Raw genomic sequence first — 14,328 nt, 5'->3', positions numbered from 1 at the left:
TGGATGGCTGTGTTACGTGTATGCTCCTATCTAAATTCGCTAAACTTTTTCGCCTATATAAAAATTGACACGATCGATCGTCCTGGGGTCTCGAAATTTGGATTCTGTGTAACAAAATACATCGAATCCATACACTGGAGTCAGGTGCGCAGAACTATTATTTATTTATTTATTTATTTATTTATTTATTTATTTGCGTGGCTATGTTGTTTATGACTCCAATACGAATTTATGTGTAAGTGGAGAAGTACAAATAGGCCAGAACGTGTTGAAAATTCTCTTCACCCAGCTCGCTCTTTCTCTGCAGTCATGGAATGTAATATAGCTGAAGTGAAATACTTAGAACGGGAAATCCGGCATTCAGTGATGTTTTCAGATTTCTCCCGAAATGGAAGCGATTTCAGTATACTGTGGTTGAAAAGTACTACTGCGAAAATCCTGAAAATCCACATTAAGGACAATAGGAGATATGGTTCCGGGGAGAAATGTCGTAGTTCTAGGGGGTAAATCTATCCCGAACCACTCCTGAAACAATCACTACCGGGATCCATATTTTGCTGATCCTCAGAAAGGATATTGTAGATTTATCTTTCACTTATATACATATGTAAAGCAATTTTACATACAATAATCAGATCTTCTTATATACAACTTTCTAGTTATTTATTGAATGTATATACCTTATATTTGTCAACCTGTCGAATAAAAATCCTTGCCGAAATAAGAAACACATTTTCGTAGACTTGCTACCTATTAACTGCAAAAAAAGGTTTCTAGATTTTGTAAGAACTATACCAATGTTGTGGTCTTGAATTGTCATTTCTCATTACAACTATTTTGCCTATATTTTCTACATATCCTATTTATAATACAGAAATATGCCAGTCTCTGAGTAATATTAATCCATAAAACGCACAGTCAAGCTAAAATGTTCCCCTGCCTGCCTACCTGATGCCAACAGATCCCGCAACTTAAAAACTACATTGTTTCAGTTTACTATTTCAAAATAGGATAAGTGCCGAAACCATATTTAAATTTGGCAATTAACATTTGAGCGGATCTAGGAAAAACAATGACAATCAAAACGTCACTTCTGATGAAATTGAGTTATGAGGTGAAATGGGTTGAGATCGGATCACAGAATAGTATGTAGGTATTCTAATTTCGGAAATGTACCTACAGTTGGTAAGGTAAGGTTATTTAGTTAATATTATTACATTGCATTAGATGGGAATGTTGAACTTTCTTTCCCAGTGTTCTCGTAAGTTAGAAAATGTGACATATCATTGTCTTTCCTCGAGCCGCTTATTTGAGTGTTTCTATAGTAATATATTAGGACAACTTAATTGGAACTTGAACTATATCGTTTCAATTCAATTATTTGAAAATAGGTAGTGATGATAGTGATAATACTCAGCATGAATCTGTTTTGCTGTTTATTACTATAGAATAAGTAAAAATTAAATCTTTAATTAAGGTAAATTTTAATGTTTAGTGTACAGATAGCCGAAAGCTTTGATCAATAATATTATTTAATTATATTGCACTTTAGATGAGTGGACAATTTAATAGAAACTGACACATCTGTACACTGGTGCTCCTAGATTGTTTAATATTGCTGTTATTATAAACATAAGAGAAAATATTGTGTGTGTGTATGTTTTATTTGCAATAGACAGACATATACTAGAGACGATGTAGCATAGAACAACTCTAGGTGCATGTCCATCAAAGTAACGGTTTGTTTAATTTCAGAGGATGTGGTAATATTTGGGGAAAGTAAGGAAATCTCCAATGCTACTGAGAGTATCCTTATTGCAATAATTTATTGTTTGTATCGACAATGTTTTTCAATCTGAGAGGAACAAACCAAAATAGAACACCTTCTGTGCTGTTTATTTTGATTTTGTGTCAATTATTTTTGGGTAAACACGTACAAACTGTTAACATTATCCATGTAATTCTTAAATAATTTTCAGACATTCAGGTACAATGAATGTTTCTTTAATAAATAATGTGGTCTTAGAAGTATCAATATTTTCTTTTAGTATTTTTTCATTATAAATATTTACTTGAGCTTTATTTCTCAATTGTAAGAAAAAATACAGGGTGGCCCAAAAATAGGTATACACCCCTGCATTGATCAAGTATAACATTTTAGCTTATGGATTTATTTGCTACGGCTCTTCCGAGCTTAAGATGTAAGTAAAAATACATTAAGAACAAATAATAAAGAAAGAAAGTCTACCTGATAGATAACAATAAGAAAGGACATAAAATGCAATGAGTTGATCAGTACGGTACTGTATACCTACTTTTGAGCCACCCTGTACATATATACTGGGACAGAGTGCCAATATAAAGCTCTGGTTAAGTGCTTACCATAGTTTATTCGAATTAAAAAAAACAAATAAGTACGCTAAACGCGTATGTATTGCGTGATTCCATTATAGCATATTTTAAAACAAGTCAATTATGATTTCCTGTAGCACACATACGTTAATGAAATGTTGATGAAACGTGTTGAGAAAATGAAATGAAAACTTATGGAACGTTTAAATTTAGTTCAAATATAAGTCTGTAACAGCACGTCCAGTTCAATATTTGGAATTTATCATAAGCTATCGTTAATACATTATTAGTACTATTAGGGGAGACCGGGGCTATTTGAGTCAAGGGGCTATTTGGGTCAAACTTAAGAAAAAAGGTCACTGCGCATTTAATATGCGCACCAGTACGCTGAACCTACGTTCAGTTGTGAGTTCGTTGGCCAAGGGAAGGTTGTGTATATCTTTGATCTTCTAGTTTCTTATCGCTTGCTGTGAATGTGCGACTATTCTGAGCAAGGTGAGTTGCAATACTTCATATTTTGCTCTGATATAAAATTGTGTTTCTATGACATAAGGTGCTGAATCTGTGTAAATGCAAATATTTGTAAAGTTATTACCGTACGCGTAAAACAGAACGTCCACATGTTATAACCGCAAGTTTTGGTACTCTCCTCTGTTTTGTGTGAAAGTAATACGTTCCTACGTAAGCTTTAGCAAAATAGGGTTATTTGAGTCGAAAAAATTGAGGCTATTTGAGTCAATGGGGGCTATTTGAGTCAGGTGTAAACTTATGTGAATATATTTAATTTATGAATTTTAATTTTGTATTATGATTCAGCCTCCTATATGGTCATGTATGTAAAACAAAACACTTTATTTTCTTTTTAGATGGTACGAACATACAAATCAAAACATAAATACAACAAGTGGAATAATGAAGACATGGAAAAGGCAGTGCAAAGTGTAACAAAAGGTGATTTGAGTTTGCGTGGAGCTTCACAGCTCTGCAATGTTCCTTTTGAAACTTTGCGAAGAAAAGTGCAGATCGAAAGGTTAAGACTAACTTTGGGTGATAATAACGAAATACTTCAAAATGCAAAACCGAAAGCCATAGGACACCCCACAATACTGACAAACGAACAGGAGGAAGAGTTGGTGTTGCGAATTATGACTCTTGCGGAAAAGGGACTAGGTTGCACCCCTGAAACGATTCGAAAAGCTGTGCATCGGTATGTAACGATAAATCAAATTCCGCATCCTTGGAAAAACAAAGGATTAGCTGGTGAGGATTGGTTTTTAAGTTTCATGAAAAGACATCCGAACTTATCATTACAAAAGCCTGAGGGACTTTCAAGAACCCGTGCTGAGGGCGTTAATAAGGAAGCAGTGAGTGCCTTTTTTCAACTGTTGAAATCTGTTTCTTCGACGATTGGTATATACAACGTGGATGAAACAGCTTTTCCTATTAACAACCACCCAAGCAAGGTCATTCCAAGAAGGGGGAAAAAGAGGTGGTTGCTCTCACTGACGTCGAAAGAGGCGAGAATGACACTGTAATAGGCCTAGTTGCTTGCAATGCAGTTGGACAATACATCCCACCATTTGTTATTTTTAAAGGTCAGCGCATGAGAGAATTCATAAACAATCTACCACCTGGTTCTCATGTTTCTTTATCAGATAGTGGTTACGTTAATGAAGAACTGTTTGTTAGGTGGCTCGAGTTTTTTCAAACAAACAGGGTTGAGGGAAAATGTTTATTAATTTTGGATGGGCATATTTCTCATTGTTCGCTACAAGCTCTGGAATTTTGTGAGCAACATGACATTGAACTTTTGTGCTTGCCACCTCACAGCACTCATGTATTACAGCCTCTAGATAGAGCACTATTTAAACCTATGAAGACTTTTTACCATCAAGAAGCTACGAAGTACTTTTATAACATCAGTCCATCAGAGCCCGGAAGTTCAGGTGATAATCGAATTACGAAAGCCAGTTTTGGAAAGATATTTAAGAATACATGGGATAGAGTAGCAATTCCATCATATGCTATACAGGGATTCAGTTGTACAGGCATATATCCATACAACCCAGATGCCATTCCTGAAGATATGTTTCTTCCCGCCAGTTTATTCAACATTACTAAATTTGCAAACAAAAGAACCGATATCACTTGTACAACTCTCACCTCACCGGAAGATACAAGGTTAAGTTCAACTGCAGGAGTTAAAACAACAGCAGAGATTCTCTCTTCAACCTCAGCATCAGAATCTGAAGAACGTCCATCAGCAACACCATCATGCTCAACATCGACGTTCTTTCAAATTCTTCGCACTCCTACAAAAAATGTCAAAAGCATCTCCACGAAAAAGAAGCGAAGTACTCGCCTACTCACTTCTTCCGAAAATGTCCAAGAACTTCGTATGAAACGGAAGTTATCAGTGAAGGGATTTGGCAAAACTGGCTCGAAAACGAAAAGCATTAAGAAGACAATACTAAACAGACCTATGACCTCAAGTGTTACGTATGCTGCACGTGATAATGATAGTGATCAGAATAAATCCGAGGACAATGTACCATGCGGATTCTGCAATGTGAAATATTACTCTAAAGAATCAGTCGGTAAAGGGGAGTGGATTCGCTGTCAATATTGTAAACAATGGTACCATGAGATATGTGTGGAGGTTATGGGAGAAAACAGTTTGTATTTGGCAAGTGTCTCTGAGTTTCACATTTCTCGATGACTTTCATTGTCTCGTATTTCAGAAGTTTGAGAAACAGTGATTTCTCTGATGTTCGTATAAAAAATAATCATAATTCTCTTAGGTTTCTCTAGCACAAGGTTTGTTTTTTCTCTTACTATACATTTGATTTTAATGTATAGGACTACTAGTTAAACGTGATTTTGAACACAGGTGTTATTGTAAGTTCAGTTTTTATTTTAAAAGTTAAATTTGATCTAAAGTTTTCATTATTAATGTGTGTTATTTTTATTTACTGAAAATTAATGCAGAAAATGTAGAAGTATACGACGTTTCTTTTTATGTTGTTTTGTTAGAGTTGCCTTTTTTCTTTGCTTTTACAAATATTTATTTCAAAAAGGATAAGTCAAACTACTCGCAGACAAACCTGTACGTGTAGGGTATTATGTAACAGATAAGAAAATAAATAGCCTTGTATTATTAGGACGCTGAAGGAGTTTATTCTTAACTTAATCTTAACATTATTTCTTAAAGATTTGCTCTACTTATTTTCTTTTCCTTTTGACTTATGTTTTTACAAGTTATATATAAAAGGGTATAATTTAATAATATATATGAATGCTAATGTGATTAATGTAAACAATGTTGATACAGTGAAATACCCAAATAGCCCCCTGAGAAACTCAAATAGCCCCGTGATTTTTACTAATCTCAAATTCTGCTATTTTTATTTTAAATTCGTTTCCTGAATTTCCATGATTTAACAGGTTCTTTATTCTTTAATATGTTGTACTATAATAATGTATGTTGATTATGGTCTAATTATCTAAACTCTAAAGTGCGTCGTTTTTTGGAAATTTTGAGTTTTCCCTTACTATACTCAAATAGCCCCGGTCTCCCCTATTGTATTTGTTGTCACATTAACAAAGAAGTATCAATTTATTTTTCAAGTATGTCAGTATGTTCTTTAATTCGTGAATAACGTAAATTTCTACATATTTTAAACTAAGATAGCTCAGTGTAAGTTCTAAGAAACACCCAGTTCATTCATAGTGCGATAACTGGTCATGCGAATTTATTTTGGGCGAAATTCTGTTCATATATTTTCGCATCAGTTTTCTGCTTCGCCCTGCTATTTTGATTTCATTAATTGCTTTATCGTCATGCATTTGTTTATGCCATCCATCTTCTGGAACCCAAAGATCGTAATTGTGGAATATTGAACTAAAGATTTTGTTCATTTCCAGACACTATAACATAGATGTTTTAAGAAAAACGAATCTGATATTAATAAATACAATTATAATATGTTTATTAACATAAAACTTCAACTACTCAGAATTTCAATTGATATGTATACCTTTAGTCTAAATGAGGAAATATAAACAGTAAATATTTTCTTCATCAACGACATTGTGTGATTCAAACAAATGACTGTGGTATTTCTCAGAAATTGCACAGAGATATCTATCTTAAAAATAAATAGACATTTGTTACTAGAATCACAAACAGTAGGCCATATAAAATTGTAACGGTAATGCGTAGGTACTTTGTTCTTCCGTTACTCCATATGGCAACTCATAAACAAAAACAAATTTTTAAATTGTTTTTGAAATAGATACCTAAAGGGATTTTCTCTGCCGAATTCGATGAAGTATGCAAAGATACCAATGGACTGAATCCGTTTGTATTTTTCCAGCTAACGGCAAATTTAACGGTGATATTCATATCTATTCATTGATAAATGTACATTTCACGTAACGCAATATGTAATCCCCAAAACATATTGCGTTGGATAAACATTAGGGGAAATATTTAGATATTCTCAATCCTCAAAAAATACAAGTCTATTTATTAATAAATCTACATTTCGTGTGATTCTATTTGCAGTTTCTTTTAGCAGAGTTTATTCATTAATAAAGATCACGTCCGCACATATGAATAATATATTGATGATTACATTTTTCTATGACAATTAACGCAATAATAATAATAATAATAATAATAATAATAATAATAATAATAATAATAATAATAATAATAATAATAATAATAATAATAATAATGTCATTATATTGATTATGGATAGCACTAAGCTCCAAATATTCAACCAGTATCTACTTGGCAAGAATTAAAACACAGTTTTCCGAAAAAATATATTAACTGTAATGATAATAATTTAGAGAATTTTTAAAAGGAAATTTACAGTAGTTTTGCTTTGATTCATATATTATATACATGTTTACAAATATGAAATAGCTGTAATATAGTAGGGTAAAGTCGTCAAAATATGTACATTGATGTTTTTATGTATATAATCATTAGACTTCGGATTCTTGCATATTTGCATGTTTTTTTCCTGATGTGATATTGATATGCTCTTTAAACAGAAATTCGTTTCAGGTGTTTTGGAGTAAAATAGCAGAGTTTTATAGTGCATATATGTGCATATTTTGGAGGTTAGTGCATGTTTATGTCGTTAATGCATATAAATGCATATTTAAAGAAACAACCAAATTGGAAATTTTTAACGTCCAACAACTTTCCTCATAAATGAAATTTCATGTTTCTAATATAGATAGACTCAAGATCTTGAAATGGTTCATTGACGTTGGTTTAGAATATCTTCCAAGGTCATGTGAAAGGAGAATAAGAAAGGAGTGAGTGATTTATCCTTCCGGCAATGATGAATGACTGTCACCTTTTTGGAAGAAGATATAAATAACGGTGTCAAATCACCTACAATAAAATTTCCCCGTCACCCATCTCGTAAACTGTGTGCTCCTGTGACAATATAAGAATACCGAAAGAAAAATATTTCCATTTAGCTGTAGTGCGACATCTTCAATTTTGAATTTTAACTACCTCAGAATTTTGTCCCATTTTTGTCCACCCAAGAAAAAAATGTACCATTCAATTAAACGAGAAAGGACCATTTCAAAATTTCGGCGACATCGGTCTCCTGTAGTGCGACATCCTCGAATTTTAACTAGCTCAGAATATTGTCCAATTTTTGTCAATTTTTGTCCACCCCAAGAAAAAAAATTGTACCATTCTAATAAAGGAGGGAGGGCCATTTAAAACTTTCGGCCACTTCGACCACTTGTAGTGCGAGATATTTAAATTCAAATTTTAATTAGCTCAGAGTTGTCTAATTTTTGAACATTTTTGTACCACGAAGAATAAATTCTATACCACTGAAATAAACCAGGGACCGTCATTTAAAAATGTGGCTACTTGGATCATTTATAGTGACACATTTTCAAATTTGAATTTCAACCATGTTGGTGATACAAAAATCTACAAAAAATAGGGAAAATTCAAAGATAGTTAGAATTCAAATTTAAAGAAGTCACACTGCCGGTGATCGAAGTGGCCAAAATTTTGAAATGACCCTCCTTTCTTAACTTGAATGGAACAAAATTTTTGATGGTACAAAAATATACGAAAATTGGACAAACTTCTGAGCTAATTAAAATTCAAATTTGAAGATGTCGCTCAACAGGTAATCGAAGTGGCCAATTTTTGAAATGACCCTCCCTCGTTTATTTTAATGGTACAAAAGGTTTTGTTTATGGTACATGAATGTACAAAAATCGAACAAAATTTTAAGCTTGTAAAATTTGAATTTGAAGATATACCATTACAGGTGATCGAAGTGGACAAATTTTGAATGCCCCCCCTCGTTCATTATAATGGAACACATTTTTTTCTTGGGTGGACAAAAATGGACATAAATTGTTCACAATTTTGAGCTAGTTAAAATTCGAATTTGAAGGTGTCACACTAGGTGATCGAAGTGGCCGAAACTTTGAAATGGCCCTCTTTTGTTAATTTGAATATTACAATTTTTTTCTCTTATGTGGACAAAAATGGACAAAAATTGGACAAAGATATCGCACTACAACTAAATGGGCCAGAAAAATCTTCTAGAAGTTATCTTTTGAAACAATGGATTGAAGTTGAGAGACGTTAACAATTCAAGAAGAAAATATATTATACAAAGTGTATGCTAAGCAAATAATATTTTCAAAGTAAGTAAGATCGTTTTCACAAGAGGACATTTCTGTTTTGTACGACACCAAAAGCGCAAACTTCAGCAGCATTCTATTTCTTTGGCCTTCTTATATTTTCACAGCAGTTTCAAGTCTGGTAAGGAGTTTCTACAACTATGAAACAACCCCGACGTATGTGGGTGTTTTTTTTTCATATTCAACAGAGTTCATTCCAAAGAAACCGTTGAAAAATGTATTTCGGGAAGAAATGAACAACCTTTTTTTTTACAATTAGCTCTAAATTGATTAAAATATTTGCTTTATAAAATCTAAAACTTGTCACAACAGTTACTTTCTGAGATAAGGAGATAAATTCTTAAGTTTTTCTTTAAGGAGTTTATGAGAGTATTTAAGTATAAGCTTGTGTTGCTTTGATACGTACCTCGGTTTCTCGAAAGGTAACTTTCCTACTAACAAGTAACACTTCCGAAGTGTAACACTCCGATTTTGATAAAATTTGGTAGGTAGATACTACACATAAAATAATCGAATACGTGTTCTTTATTTTCTGCGGAAAAACGGTTTTAGGGGGCAAAAGCCCCCACCCAAAGTTTTGAAAGTTGACACCCGAAAGGCAAGAAGAAGTAAACCGAAGGTCCGTGCCTCACTTTTTCCCAGGAAAATACGAAACCCAATTATATCATTTTAAGTCTACAATATCTAAGCACAATGTCATTCAATTCGGTGCACTTCTCCTTGCCTTTTGTGCCTCAAGTTTCAAAATTTTGAGTGGGGGCTTTTGCCCCCTAAAACAGTTTTTCCGCTGAAAATAAAAAAAATACGTATTCGTTTATTTCAGTATCTACCTGCCTAATTTTATCAAAATCGGAGTGTTACACTTCAGAAGTGTTACTTGTAAGTCTTCTGTTATGTCTTCGATAACTTTACCTTCTTCCCATTCATGCTCCGTGTCTCGCTCAGATCACTTTTTTCCATTTAAAGTATCAATATTATACAGTGTAAATTATTGCTGTTTGAAACGGACAATGTTACGCTAGAATACAATATTGTAGGATTTACATATAATTGGATACAAAAAGTAAATTCAAGTGAATTTATTTTCTTTTAAACAAGAACATAAGGTTTTTGAATGCAGGCTTTTAATACAGTAACAACTGCCTTCAACTGACCCCTTATTAAACGGAAATATTTTACAGTCAAATGAATTTGTAGCTAAACAAATGTTAAATTCTCTTGATTAGACGGAACCTGTGTTGCGAACAATGAATGTTAAAATGTACTTTTTAACGGAAATTTTCAAGTTCCGGAATGCAGCTTGTAGAAAAATTTTAGACATTCTGTGAGAGGTTAGGTATAAGAACTACGTTGTCTGTAATCGTCTTCGTTTACTTGTTACCCTACACATTTAACCTTTAGTCCACTGCCATGTAAGGCCTAGCTTTTGAACGAAGTGCAATTTACATAGTTATATTTAAATACCACTAACTCGTTCTCTAGCTGTTCTAGAGACATGGAACAATTAGCGTACTATACACAATAGGTCAAAAGGGAGCCAATAGTAGAGAGAGGAGCGCTGAAAAGGCCATAGCATCTACTTTTTGTCTTCTCCTTTGAAACCGCATGTAGGTTTTTTTTTTCGCTGTTAAGTTTTATGTGTATTAATTCGTACCATAAATAAATGCTGTAATTGAATACGGTAGGCCTATGTACAACATTTTATCTCACTATGTCCATTGTATGTATGTGCCTTGATTATTTTTTAAGCATAGATCTATCTCCGTTAACTCTAGAACATTTAACGGAATTTTTTGCGAGTCCTGTTCAATTTTGCTAGGCAGGTTTATTATCTGCTTTTAAGCCGAAAATGTTTATTTATTTCTCTGAGTATATTTATTTTTATTCACAGATACTTGGCGCATTGATTTATATATATATATATATATATATATATATATATATATATATATATATATATATATATATATATATATATATATATATATATATATATAAGGGGATGTATTTTAATTTCACATACTGACTGTGAGCTGTTTTTAACTCGAAGAAACGAAATGTATTCAAGAAGCCTTGGACGCTTGCGGAGGTGAAAACACTAAAAGCGACCTTGCGTTTATCAATACTCATTTCAGTTCAATTTCAAAGATCATAACGAAATTAGATGAGCGATAACTAGGACTTTGCAATCCATTTGAGATGTTTGATTCAATAACGAAGCAGACGCCACCAAGACCAATCGGACAAGCATTTCTTCGAAACTCACATTCAATAGATGGAAAAAATCTAGGCGTAAAATTCTTGTTTAATGTAAATAAAGTGTTCCTGGGAACAACGTCGCACGAATTCCAGATTTATCGGCAAGTAACCTTGTTTTTATTTGAAATACTGTCCCTTAACGACCCGTGACACAGGAGGAACTTTTCGATGTACAGTTATATTTTAACCGACAAATGCAGGTTTTGCAAGAAAACACCGGAAAAACTACACAGTTGCGGATTGTAGCATGAATGCATCATAGTTATACACCAAATATATGTAGTTCAAGTAATACAACTTTTTTCTCTAAAGATAATAAAATTCCTCGTTTAACTTTAGCTTTTGATTGGTGCATATTTACAATTTTTAGTGCATATTTGCATATCTTCAGTGCATATTTTCGTGATTTTTAGCGCATATTTGCATGCATATTTTGCCGTTTTTTAGTGCATATCGATCCGAAGTCTAATAATCATGTATTAAAGAGTAGTGATGTATGTTCCTGTACGACACAACAACTCATGCGGAAGTGACGTAGAAGTATTGATTGAAAATGTTATGAATTGTCCTACACGAAGAGTCTTTTTTATATTTTTTGGCAGTTTAGCTCGTGATATCGTCCTTCAACTCACTGGAAAGTTTCAGAGAGAGCTATAGCACAGATTCGGATGCCAGAAATTCTCCCCTTCTCTCCTCTCTCTCTTTCTCTCTCTCTCTCTCTCTCTCTCTCTCTCTCTCTCTCTATATATATATATATATATATATATATATATATATATATATAATGCCGTCGTTTCCGTGATGATCCGGAAATCGATTTGTTGGAGGACCTCAGAGGGTCCCGGGTGTTTGACTGTTTGATCTAAAAATAGCGCAGTTCATCTATCGTGGCAAGCCCTTCCACGCGTAATCATCCTTTGGTCCTTTGGCAATCTTCTTGCTTTCTTCCTTAGAAAGAAAAATGGAAGATGTATTACTATTACTACTATTACCACTTATAATAATAATAATACTTATTATTATTATTATTATTATTATTATTATTATTATTATTATTATTATTATTATTATTATTTATTTATTTATTTATTTATTTATTTATTTACTTATTTACTTGATGAGAATACAGTAATAATGAAATAGTTATGTTTATTTTTGGGATTCTCTCATTTTTTAAAATTTAATTTTTAACCACTATACCCTTGAGTTACTAAAATTATACAGTAACTAATTTCATACTCATAACAATTAAAACTAATTCTGAACTACCGTATAAGAGCTCAGAACTGACTGCAATGAAACAAAACTATAAACTCTATCCTTCTGTGTTGGCTAATGATACGGTGCTACTTTCTTAACAATGGAGTCATACTTATATAACACACAAGTAAACTGCTGATTTCTTGAAGAAATGTGTTCTTGAAATAGCATACCTAGGAAAAAGTGGGAGAGGGAGACATAAAAAGGAAAGAAAATAGTTTTTGGTACCTATAAGTTGATTGGTGACAGTTTCGATACTTTTTATGTCCAAGTTGATCGCCAAATGAGAGTAAGACCCCCTAGCACACCGAGGTCGAAGTACGAGGGTGCAATATAAAAATTATCGAAACGCCCGATATTAGTATCGTATCCGTAGTTTTCCGGATTGTTGAGATGAACAGTGACACTGTCCCTCTGCCATTTAAATCCAAATTCAGCTCCCATTGGCACTCCTGTGGAAAACACAGGTAACATGTGGAAATAATTGAAAACGACCGATACTAGTGTAGAATCCATAGTTTTTCGGGACCGTAAATTGATTGGTGATAGTTCCAATGTCCTTAAATCTCAGTTCAGCCCTTAGTGGAGGTAAAATCTCCTAACACATATTAAAGAGTGGGAGAGGTAATGTATAAAACATCGAATACGGCAGATATTACAGTCGAATTCGTAGTTTTCGGGATCCTTAAGTTGATTGGCAACAGTTCCGATGTCCTTGAAGTCCAAATCAGTCCGCAGTGGTGATGAGACCTCCTAACAGTCTTAAAGGGCGTAGACAGTAGGTAGAGTGTAAAATAATAATGACAATGATAATGCTAGTATGCAATCCGTAGTATCGCGGGTTCCTGAGATGAATACTTCCTATTTACTGTTTATTTCCACTTTAGCTCACATTCTCACCGCTAAGGTGGTGGGAAGGGGTTGACGTTTAAAAAAATAAAAGTCGAAAAAGACCGATATTAGTATCGAAACTAGGGTGTTACTGAGATTATTAATAGTCACACTTCCGATAGTGTTAAAGTACGAGTTCAGCTCCTGTCAACATGTGGGGGTGAGAAAGGGTGAAAAATAAACTGTCTCATATGATCGACATTAGTGTCGAATCCATAGTTTTCGGGGCCGCTAAGCTATTAAGTGACAATCGTCATGATATTTAATCTCAAGTTTAGGTATGAATAGACATGTTAGCGGGATTGGGAATTTAGAGGGCCAACGCCAAAGGCATTGTTTGTACATCTATATACTTGGATGTATGTGCATGAATGTATATTCCAGTATAACTCAGGAACATTTGGAACAATTTCAACCAAACTTATTAGACATAAGACTTAGAAGCTGGGGAAAATATGGGAGTAAAATACCATAAGGGTGGGAGTTAGAAGAGGTGGCATGTAAAATTAATGCGAAAGGACTTATATTATTGTGTAATTCATAGTTTTTCAGAGTTGTTGAAACGAATAGTTATGTTTCCGGTGTAGTTTAAATCCAAGTTCAGCCCCATCGGCAAACAGGGAAGGTAAAAAGTAACATGTCAAAAATGACTGAGATTTGTGTAGACGTCATAGTTATTGGAGTCGCGAAAACGGCCGACCTATTTGGAAGATAGTTATTAGTATCCACCTCATGCTGAGTTCTATAATCATTTTAATTTGATTAGAGTCATATTTTGCGGGGTAGGATGTTTCCAATATTTATGCCAAAAGCAGAAATCTCCTATATTTTTATTATTACACTTTCATTGAAATAAGT

Source organism: Thermobia domestica, chromosome 12 (assembly GCF_964235325.1).
Source record: "Thermobia domestica chromosome 12, izTheDome1.hap1.1, whole genome shotgun sequence".
Classification (NCBI taxonomy): domain Eukaryota; kingdom Metazoa; phylum Arthropoda; class Insecta; order Zygentoma; family Lepismatidae; genus Thermobia; species Thermobia domestica.
This window is presented reverse-complemented; position numbering follows the sequence as displayed.